The sequence below is a fragment of the Copadichromis virginalis genome, linkage group LG9 (genome assembly GCF_057382275.1).
Source record: "Copadichromis virginalis isolate Kocher_CV1m ecotype Utaka linkage group LG9, C_Virginalis_male_GT1.1, whole genome shotgun sequence".
Taxonomy (NCBI): Eukaryota; Metazoa; Chordata; class Actinopteri; order Cichliformes; family Cichlidae; genus Copadichromis; species Copadichromis virginalis.
The window spans coordinates 32,940,623-32,951,923 of record NC_140626.1 but is presented as its reverse complement, the minus strand read 5'-3'; the positions used below and the strand labels follow the sequence as shown (position 1 = coordinate 32,951,923).

Sequence of the window (11,301 nt, the reverse complement as noted above, 5' to 3'; positions counted from 1 at the left end):
ACTACTTGTTTAAATTGTATCCTACCTACACCCGTTTTCACATCTTGTCTTGTGTGATTAGGTAGAGGATCATTAGGAAGTCCCTCTCGGGGGGACGCTCCCACAGAGCTTAAATCTGGAACTCTCCACCATTTGACCTTAGACCCGAAGAAGATTCTAGGATGAGAGGTGAAACGTCTTCAAGCAACTTAAAGAAATCCAAATGCTTTTCTTTCCAAGCTCCTTAGACTACGACGACCTGGATGACTGAGAACCTTTACAGACATAAGAGAAAACAAAAAGCTAATTTATTCATCTGAATGCAGGAAGGAAGAAAGACAATGGGGAGGTTGAAGGTTCTATTTAGCATCTTTATCACGGACAGTGTTACAGCCTTTTTGCTGACAGAGACATCACTCATGGCCATCACACTAAACCAGAGTAGAAACAATTAAACAGCATTTAAGAAAACCCCAGAGCACTGGGCCATGACTGGTCTCACTGTGTTAGAGCTGATGAACAACATCAATAATCTGCAAACTTTAACCTCTAACAGTGTTTTGCTGCTTTACCCCAATTTTTCTAAAGATGTGTTGTCTTTTGCAGGCCACCACTGTAAATATGAATGTGGTCTTTGGCTGATCAAATAAAGCTCCACCTTGTGGAATAAATTAGTATTACATAGAAATATCGCCCAGCCCCAGTTCAGCTTTAAACTAAATTTCAAAAAGTAAAATACAAATTAAGACTTCAAAACAATGAAAATACAAAACTATAAAAACACTGAATAACTTCATCCACGTGTGACATCAGCTGACACTCTTTACAGGAGTCCATCTGAACTCTCTGGAGCCTGATCTCAAGGTTTTTAAGTCTGACCCCAAAACCAGAAGAGGATCTTTCTGCCTCTGCAGATTCATTTTGATTTACTGATTTCAGTCCTGCATGATCACGCTGATGTTTGCACAGAGCAGATAATGAAGTGAATGTTTTTGCACATTGGCAACAGTGAAAACGTTTATTTACAGTGTGGGATCGTTTGTGTTTGGAGTATGAACTGAGACTGAAGCTCTGGTCACACTGGTCACAGGTAAATTATCTTACATGTGTGTACGTTCATGAAGGTTAAGATGCCTCGATCGTGAGAAGCTTCCGTCACAGTGTTTACACTTGTATGGTCTCTCTCCGGTGTGGACTTGTTTATGACTTTTAAGGTGACCTGCAAAGGTGAAGGATGACCCACACTGGTCACAGATGTGCTTTTTAACCCCACTGTGAATGAGTTCATGTATTTTTAAATTAGTTCGAGTGGGGAAGCCTCTCACGTTCTTTGCAATAGTTGGTTCTGTCTTCACTGTGTCTACGTTGATATATTTTTAGGGTCTGTTGCAGAGTCAAAGTCTTTCCCACCACCACAGCGACGACAGGGTTGAGAACTGGATCCATCTGTGTCGCTCTGCTTCTAAACAAAGACACAAAGACAGTGTAAGTCAGGGAATTCCTTCAACATTTTAATTCTGAAAGTCGCCTGAAATAAAGAGCATCTCTGCCAATGTCCAATTACACTTTACTGTTTTCATTATAACACTCAGCTTAATGGGATACAATAAATGTCTTTGATGTAGAGGAACAGCAACAAGCACTGGTACCCTGGCTGCAGACAGACTCTCACCATACTTTGAGGACATTTAAATAAAACTCACAAACTATTAAAAGTAAGCTGATTCTGAGGGGGTCAGGTGGGATACACTGATTGGTTTTAGTTAGATGACCCTCCTGTTGTTCAGTTAGTAAATACAAGTAAAATGGATTGATTCTTATAAAGCACTTTTTTACTCTGCCTGAGCACTCAAAGTGCTTTATACAACACGGTAAAGCACTTTGCATGCTAGAGTAAAGTGACCTGGTACTGAGACTCAATAGGTCTTTGTTGTAGAGCAGGCGTAGGCAACCTTTCTGATGATGAGTGGCATCTAAAATTTCCTCAAAAGTCAATGTGTCATCGCAGGGCAGGGATAGCTCAGTAGGTAAAGTGGTCGCCCCATGATCAGAAGGTCGGCGGTTCGAATCCACTTAAAGGCTACCCTGAGGTACCCCTGAGCAAGGTACCGTCCCTACACACTGCTCCCCGGGCGCCTGCTTAGTGGGCTGCCCACTGCTTCACTGAGTGAATGGGTCAAATGCAGAGAAAAACAAGTAATTTCCCCATGGGGATCAATAAAGTATCTATTATTATTAACAATAAATTTAATAATGCTGCATATCAACAGTTGCACACTATACAGAACAACTTTATAGAACTATATTTGCTATATTTCAAAAAACACTTTTTATCCATAACATAACATTTAACCATAACAGCAAAGGAAATATACAACAGAAAATGCAGATGGTAAAACAATGATAAGAAAAAAGTAAACTGGGCATATATGACTTTTCTTAATTCAGGGATTTGCAGGTTAATGTGATCCCTGCCGCTGCTTTGTATTTGCCAGTTGTATTATCTGGGGACCACATTTTGTAACTCGCTGAAGTGTCCCGTTTTTCAACCCAATTCTCGTCTCTGACTTCGGACGGCTTTGCACCTTTTCTGCCAGGATTTTCTTTAACCACATCAAAACAATCCACAAATCGTTCCAGAACATTTCCACAGCTATGCCATCTGATAGCACAGTGGAGTGGGATGTCTATGCATGAGCTATCCATCTCCTCGAGCACAGACTGGAATTGGCGGTGTCAAAGCAGATTGCTTAACTATAAAGTTCACGATTTTTGCCACTGTGGCCATGGCGTCATGAAGATCTGAATTTGACATCTTGGCACAAAGGTTTTCTAACTCTTTTATTCAGTGTTGTTTAATGATGAGATGACCAACTTGTTCCTCAATTAAGGTAACAGCACCCCTGTGTTTTCCAGCAATGGCTGGTGCATCATTATTTGTCACAGCACAATGTAATGCCAATGCCTCGCTCATCAAAACACTCCTTAAAAACCTTGCCAATACCCTCACGTGGTGTGAATAAGGCACGGCGGGACCACAGATCATCATTTAGAGCGTGTTTTCACACGGCGGACGTGATTGCAGACCTGCACGGCGTCGCCGACCACGCCTCACCACACCCCACATCACGTTTTTTCAGGCATCGGGGTTAAGCAGAAGAGTTCCTCTTGTACTTCCACATCACAGGATCTTACCAGAACAGCCAAACGTGGAACCTCACTGATATCAACGCTTTTGTCCAAAGCTACACTAAACACCTGGGCTTCTTTCAAAGCAGCTGTTTGTTGGGCTCTGACATTGTTACCTATTTCCTGGATGTATCATTCCACAGTTCTGGCTGATGCAGGTATGTCTTGAATCCTTGCTTTAATTGCATCTTTGTTTGGAAGCCCATTAAATAACATCTCTGAGCTTGAGAGAAAAGCCTCCTTAATAAATTCTCCGTCTGTAAACAGCTCTCCATGTTTAGCAATGCACTGCCCAATACGAAAACTTACTTATGGTCCATGATGTTTAGCAGCTGTAAAAATGTGCAAGAGTACTTGCTTGCTTCTCATATCTTGACACAGCACGTGTAATTGATTCAACTTTCTCTGCCTCATACTTGAAGCTTCTTGATCTTTCATCTCAAACTGTTGTTTAACATTGGAGGTCTGGCAACCAACACTCTCAAGGCAAAGGGCACATATAGCATGATCTTTCTGTTGCACAAAACCCCAGTCTTCTGTCCAAATTGGCATAAAAGTCCAGGAATTACCTTTTTTTGCTCGCTTTAAGGCCATATTATACAGGACTGGCTAGCTAGCAGCATCCCTCTCCCCTGTAATTTTTAGCCAATTGGAAAATCTCCTCCTTGAATCGCTACCTTATCGTGGTGGAGGGGTTTGTGTGTCCCAGGGATCCCAGGGGATATGTTGTCTGGGGGCTTTTGCCCCCCCGGTAGGGTCTCCCATGGCAAATTGGTCCTGGGTGAGGGACCAGACAAAGAGCGATTCATAAGACCCTTATGAAAAGAACATCGAGCGAACAGTTAACCCGCCCGGGATAGGGTTACCGGGGCCCCGCCCTGGAGCCAGGCCCGGGGAGGGTGCCCGAGGGCGAGTGTCTGGTGGCCGTGCCTTAGTCCATGGGGCCCGAAGAGGAGACATGGGCCTATCCTCCCGCAGGCCCACCACCCGCAGGAGGCGCAATAGGGGTCGGGTGCATTGTGTGCAAGTAAGCTATTAAGACTCGAATGTACACTCTGTTCGTGTTTTCCTCCAAAACAATAAGCTCTGTTGGAGCAGCCTTTCAACGCCTCTCTCTGTCTCTCGCAAGAAAAGTTGACCCACAAAAAAAAAGTAAAGCTATTTTTCGGCTATGAGCCCGACACGGAACCCATATTAGTCAGAGGTGCCTTTACTACGGTTCAGAGCCGCAGACCTTCAGTAACAGTAATAAATCACACAGCAATAGTACATTCACATAGTTGTAAAAAGCATGATAATATATTAAGCAATCCAAAGTATTCAGAATACTTTACTCTCATTGAGTAACGTAACGGAATACGTTACAGAATACATTTTGGGGCATGTATTCTGTAATCTGTAATGGAATACATTTTAAAAGTAACCTTCCCAACACGGTATATGGGGCACAACGATAGTGGGTCCATTCTTCATCAATGGAAACCTCAAGGCCACTGGATATTTGAAATTGCTACATGATGATGTGTTTCCCTCTTTATGCACTGAAGCTGGCACGTTCCCTGAGTTTTTCCAGCAAGATGGTGCACCACCACATTATGGGTGCCAGGTCCGAGCATCACTAGATGAACAGTTTCCTGGAAAGTGGATTGGTTGTCGTGGGCCAGTTGAATGGCCCCCAAGGTCTCCCAATCTGACCCCCTTAGACTTTTATGTTTGGGGTCATCTGAAGGCAATTATCTATGGTGTGAAGATACGAGATGTGCAGCACCTGAAACTACGGATACTGGATGCCTGTGCTGGCATTTCTCCTGCGGTGTTGCTATCAGTGTGCGAAGAGTGGGAGAAGAGGGTTGCATTGACAATCCAACACAATGGGCAGCACATTGAACACATTTTAAGACAGATATCTGTGTTTATCTGTGTAAGACAGATAAACACTAGAACGGCCTGTGAACATAGTTATAGTGGAAAAAGAAGCCAGTTTCTCTTTGTTTCCCTCTCCACCATTGTGTTTATTATATTTGAATGAAAGTGCAACTGCAAATCCTCAAATATGGATGCAAAGTTACAGTAATCATGGTTTTTAGTTTGATGACTTATTATGTTCTTTACTGACATTTTCAAAATTCCAGTAGATGCCATTGAGTCCAGTAGAATTATTAACATGCGAACACAATTTAATGAGAAGAGTTGGTCCAAACAGTCAGTCTTAAATAAGAAGATAACAATATACATACATACCTCACAGTAACTGCACTTGCAGAGTTTCTTTCTGGTGTGGATCTGTTGGTGGATTTTAAGGTAACGTGGCGCTTTAAAAGTCTTCTCACACAGGTCACATTTATAAGGTCTCCCCACAGTGTGGGTAAACATGTGGCGTTCTAAGTCTTTATATCTCACAAACGGTTTCCCACACTGATCACAGCAGTAAACGTCATTTCCAGTGTGAATGCGGAGGTGAATATTTAGGCTGCCTAGCAAGTGGAAGGTTTTTCCACATATGTGGCAGCTGTACGCCTTAAATCCAGAGTGGATAACTTGATGACGCTGTAAGAGGCCACTGTGGGTAAAAGCTCTGCCACACTGATCACAGCGGTATGCTTTAACTCCACTGTGGATGAGTTGGTGTGATCGTAAGCTTCCAGCCAGGGTAAAAGATTTTCCACACAAGTCACAGGTGTATGCTTTAATTCCACTGTGGATGAGTTGGTGTCTTTTTAAACTAACAGCCTGGGTAAAAGACTTTCCACACAAGTCACAGGTGTATGCTTTAAAGCCACTGTGGATGAGTCGGTGTGTCTGTAAGTTAACAGCCTGGGTAAAAGATTTTCCACAAAAGTCACAGGTGTATGCTTTAACTCCACTGTGGATGAGTTGGTGTCTTTTTAAGCTTCCAGCCGAGGTAAAAGATTTTCCACACAAGTCACAGGTGTATGCTTTAACTCCACTGTGGATGAGTTGGTGTCTTTTTAAGCTTCCAGCCTGGGTAAAAGATTTTCCACACAAGTCACAGGTGTATGCTTTAACTCCACTGTGGATGACTTGGTGTCTTTTTAAACGTCCAGCCTGGGTAAAAGATTTTCCACACAAGTCACAGGTGTAAGCTTTAACGCCACTGTGGATGAGTTGGTGTGTTTTTAAGCTTCCAGCCTGGGTAAAAGATTTTCCACACAAGTCACAGATGTATGCTTTAACGCCACTGTGGATGAGTTGGTGTGTTTTTAAGCTTCCAGCCCAGGTAAAAGATTTTCCACACAAGTCACAGATGTATGCTTTAACGCCACTGTGGATGAGTTGGTGTGTTTTTAAGCTTCCAGCCCAGGTAAAAGATTTTCCACACAAGTCACAGATGTATGCTTTAACGCCACTGTGGATGAGTTGGTGTGTTTTTAAGCTTCCAGCGTGGGTGAAAGATTTCCCACACTCGTCACAGCTGTATTTTTTCTGCCCCTTTCTTCTGTGAGGTTTGTCGGCCTCCTGAGAGCGCTGACTTCTCGCTCCGTGTTGGTCCTGCAGTGACAGAGATACAAACAGAGGCAGTGAGTGAAATGCAGTCGTGGAACAAACTGAAACTCCATTAGTGGAATCAAAGATGTCAACAATCACATTGTAGGTGTGTTACCACCACCTTCTAGTGATAGTATGACATTACAATTATGAGCTACAATGAGAGTTGTAACCTGCACACAGGTTCAATAACAGAGATATTCTTGCTCACCTTTTGGGTTGAAGTCATTGTTTCCTCTGTAGTGGCTGAGCTGAGTCTAAATGGCTCGTCTCCTCCTGATGATCAGCTGGAACAAAAATATATTTATATGTATTTCATCCTTGATCAAAAGAAGCTGAGATGGAAAGCTCAAATCCACTCAAACTAAATGTCTTCAGTCAGTGTGTCAGCCTTATTAAATTCCGTTCTTTTGAATTCTTTTGGCGACAGAGAAAGACTGGACTCAGAGTAGTCAAGCTAAAAAAAAAAAAAAAGATATTCATTTTACATTTCCGGAAACGGAGGCCTGTCACACTAACACACGCTTTTTCCATCTAGTTTCCTGTGTTTTATTAATATGGTGCAGCAGCTCTATACTTCTTGTTTCTTAATGTCCCCTTACTGAAGCCTCTGTTGCTAGGCAACCTGTCACCCTCTAACCTCGTTCTTTCTCACAGACTTTATTACAAAGCACAAAAAACAATATAATCAGAAAATAAGGACTAAGGATATATATTTATTTCGTAACAGCCTCTAGTTAAAAACAGTGGTGAGAAAATGCACTAATGAACCTCCACTGATTGAGTAAAAGAAGTTTGGTGCTTCATTTGAACCTCATAGATTTTATTTTAAAAAAGGAAAAGAAAAATACTCTACAAAACAGAAGGTGAGCTGATAGTAAGAGGGTCATCATCTGACACTACATCAAGATTCTCAGACCATGTCATGGTTCACTTGATCCCTGCAAACAGGCACAAACTGAAACTGTCTTAAGCTTTTGTGAAGACACTGAAGCAGTGGACTGATGAGGCTGTGGAGAATCTGCAGGTGTGTCTGGACTGCACCGACTGGCAGGTTTTCAGGATTGTTAACAACAATTTGGATTATTATAGAGATGCTGTGACATCCTGTGACATCAGCTTCTGTGAGGAAGCTGCAAAGCATCACACACCAGGGTGAGTTAGAATAATGACCAGCTCTGGTTCACAGCTAAGAATATATATATTTAAATCCTAACAATACCCAACAGGATTAAAAACATTCTTCTTCTCCCAACTCACCAAGAGCTGCACATTAACCACCACATTATATTTTAATTCACAGCGCTTTCAAATATGAACTTTCATCTTTGTTTCATTAGTTTTTGTTAACATCTTCCTGTGCATCACTTTACAGCAGCCACACTCATTAAAATGAGACTTTGTAGGAGTTCACGTCCTCTCATGTGTTCATCCACAGCAGCTGTATGGGCTCAAAATGTGGTCATAAATATTTTGTACTTGTAAAAAAGATTTGTGTGTGTAAAAAAGATTTGTGTGTGCGTAAAAAAGATTTGTGTGTGGACTTAGAAAAAAAACCCCTGCAAGTTACAAGTACGGATTTTGACCCTATTTTTCTTCCTTTCATCTGATTGGTCAATGTCATGTCAATCACAAATGTAACAATCCAATCAGAGAGCAGATGGGTTTGGCTGTCGAGGGGCGCTTTTTTTGAACTGCAGGTCTTTGAAGGGAATAAATGACCTTTTACATGCCAACCCAGCGTTTTCCTTCATCACCACGAAGGAAAACAGTCTGTGGTCGTCCGAGTTTGGTGATTTTTTTGTGTCACAGGTCTACGTGTTTAATACAGGGACTTCCACAGCCTTTTCAACAGCGCTGCGGACTGCGGGTTGGGGGCGGGCAGTGTTTTGGAAATGACAGTCTTCATTACAAAGCTTTCTTCGTTATGAATTAGCATACATGTTTTTATTGAACATTTGAAGAACTAGCAAAAAAAACAAACTCTTGTAGAGGACATAAAGTCAGAGATAGAAAAGACAAGGAGCAGGTGCATCTAGTACAGGTAGAGCTGCTGCAAAAACCCACAGAGCCCAGCAGCCAGCAACAAATTCTGGATCCTTTGCTTTTAGTTAGCAGTTAGCATTAGCAGCACATCCTGCGTCCGATGTGAGCAGCAATGGTCCTGGGTCAGCCCTGACTTTGTGTTAAACTAATCCTAAAGTAATAATGGTATTTCTAACCACTGACATACCACAACTTTTTCCTTTCAACAGCTACTGAAAGTTAGGGGACCTAGCTGCTATCGGATATTTATATAGCGATCCTCCAGCTTCAAACTGTATCACCCTTCAAGGACCTGCAGTTCAAAACAGCGCCCCTCCGACAGCCAAACCCATCTGTTCTCTGATTGGATTGTTACATTTGTGATTGACATGACATTGACCAATCAGATGAAAGGAAGAAAAATAGGGTCAAAATCCGTACTTGTAACTTGGAGGTTTTTTTTTCCCTAAGTCCACACACAAATCTTTTTTACACATACAAATCTTTTTTACAAGTACAAAATATTTATGACCACATTTTGAGCCCATACAGCTGGACAATAAAGTTATAGTGACCCTGATACTGCAGCAGATCGCTCTGACTTCCTGTTATCACTTCAAATAGAAATGAGGCTGTAGAGGTTTGGTGCAGGCAGAAAAACAGCTGCAGGGACAATGAAAAGACTTTTCTGCTCCAACTTCTCCCAGCATGCTGAGCTAATGATTAGTTGGTGTTTTTCTCCAAACACTCTCTCACTCTTCTCTCAACGTGTTCACAATAAACTGTGAACAGACACCGAGGAGAGCAGCAGAAGACCTCATTCAGGAGCTAAACTCAACATGAACTGAACTCACAGTAAAGTTAGCTCGGTGCTTACCTTTAGATGAGCCCACAAACCGAGAGAAACTCCGCGATGAAGCTGCAACTCTTTCCAAACACAGGAAACAGATCAGGGAGCAGAGACCCACGTGGTTCACGCTGATCGCAGCTACGATCCAGGAGACAAGGGTGGGCAGATCGATGCAGATATCGATCCAAACGTTGGTAGTGGTTTATGATCGATACTTTAGTTTGTTTCTCTCCTCTAAGTTCACTATTTTACTCCCGTTTCATGACAAAGCAGCTCTCTCTGCTCGACTCCCGTCCTGCACACATTTGCTCCGCCCCACTCTTCCGACTCTGCTGTGGTTTGTTACTGTGTGGTCACGTGACTGCGCTACACATCGTGAGTAGGTGGGGTGTTTTCCAAAAGTACCTCCTCTTTCCTTTTCCTCGGTTCTTTTCCTGGGCCTCGTTGAAAACGTCATCATGGGAAGGAGAATTGCTAAGGACACAGGAAAAGAGAAGAGCGGTGCTGAGAATTGGAACAGCCTTACACTAGTCTCTCCGTATCAATGGCTGTATCCCAATTAAGAGACCGTACGCTTGAAATACGCGCACTACGTGTACTACGTACGGTGCGCGGAAGTGAGAGGCTTGTGAAATGGGACGGTCTAGCCTTCGTCGGGCCGTTCAGGTTGCCTAGCAACCATGACACTATGATGATGATACAGCTTTGTTTGACAGAAATGAAGGAGAAATTTTTTGCTCCATTATAAACCAACATTAAGACAAGACAGACAATATGCTAACTAAGAATAGTACAATATATACATATATATACATACATACATACATAAGTCACTTATAAATAAATATTTGGAAAAGAAACATGTGTAGTTGTAGCAGCAAACAGTGTGTTAAGTGGATGCATTGTACAGGGAGATGGCCACAGGCAGGAATGATTTCCTGTGTCGTTCAGTGGTGCTTTTCGGTAATCTCAGTCTCTCACTGAACGAGCTCCTGTGACTGACCAACATGTCATGGAGTGGGTGGGAGGTGTTATCCAACATTGTCTTTATCTTGGACAGCATCCGCCTCTCCGACAATGGCGTGTCCAGCGGGGTGGCCTGGGGGGGCACAGGCCACCCCCCCAACCAGACTGGCCACCCCAGGTGCCACCCCAAAGGCAAAACAATACAATTCAATCAAATATCAAATGTCCGATTATGTTTTCACGGTGAAGCTCAGATATCCGAGTGTAAGTGAATGCAGCATCGGCTTCTGCGCTATGTGCATCACGTTAGCAAAGGTAGGAGAGCCAAGCAGAAAGACGGCACCGCAGGAAACTATTCTTCGGTGAAAGAAAATGAGGACAGAATAAATGTCCCGGTAAGTAATATTAAGTTTGTTGAGTTTAGTAAACTTCGGTGAAATTAGAATACCAAGGAAAAAATAACACTTAAAGAATTATTGCAGCCGTGGAATATTTCAGACAGTATGCTACTGAGGGCAGCTAACATAAGAGTTATGAGTTATACGATATAATCTAAGTCGTAACATTGCTGTATGGAGCTGCAGATTTGGTTGCAGGTTAACATAGCTGGACTGGCCATCGGGCATACCGGGCATGTGCCCGGTGACTTATTTTTTATTTTTTTTGTAACGGCATGAACAATGAGAGGTGGTGGATTGGCCAGATGCAGGTCGATGTGTAGAAATAACTCCGTTGTTTGGTGGTGGCTATGGCGGGGCTTCCACAGAGGCAACAGGTGGATGAGG

General features: G+C 42.7%; 1 pseudogene across 1 annotated transcript; it reads right to left on the bottom strand.

Annotated features, from left to right (window-relative positions):
* Positions 1-5,410: 5,410 nt before the first annotated feature.
* LOC146702319 (uncharacterized) lies at positions 5,411-10,151 on the bottom strand (annotated as a pseudogene). The gene is made up of 3 exons (XR_014922293.1): positions 9,578-10,151; positions 6,887-6,962; positions 5,411-6,678 (listed from the first exon to the last, which is right to left on the bottom strand). The product of XR_014922293.1 is annotated as an uncharacterized LOC146702319 (transcript).
* Positions 10,152-11,301: the final 1,150 nt, after the last annotated feature.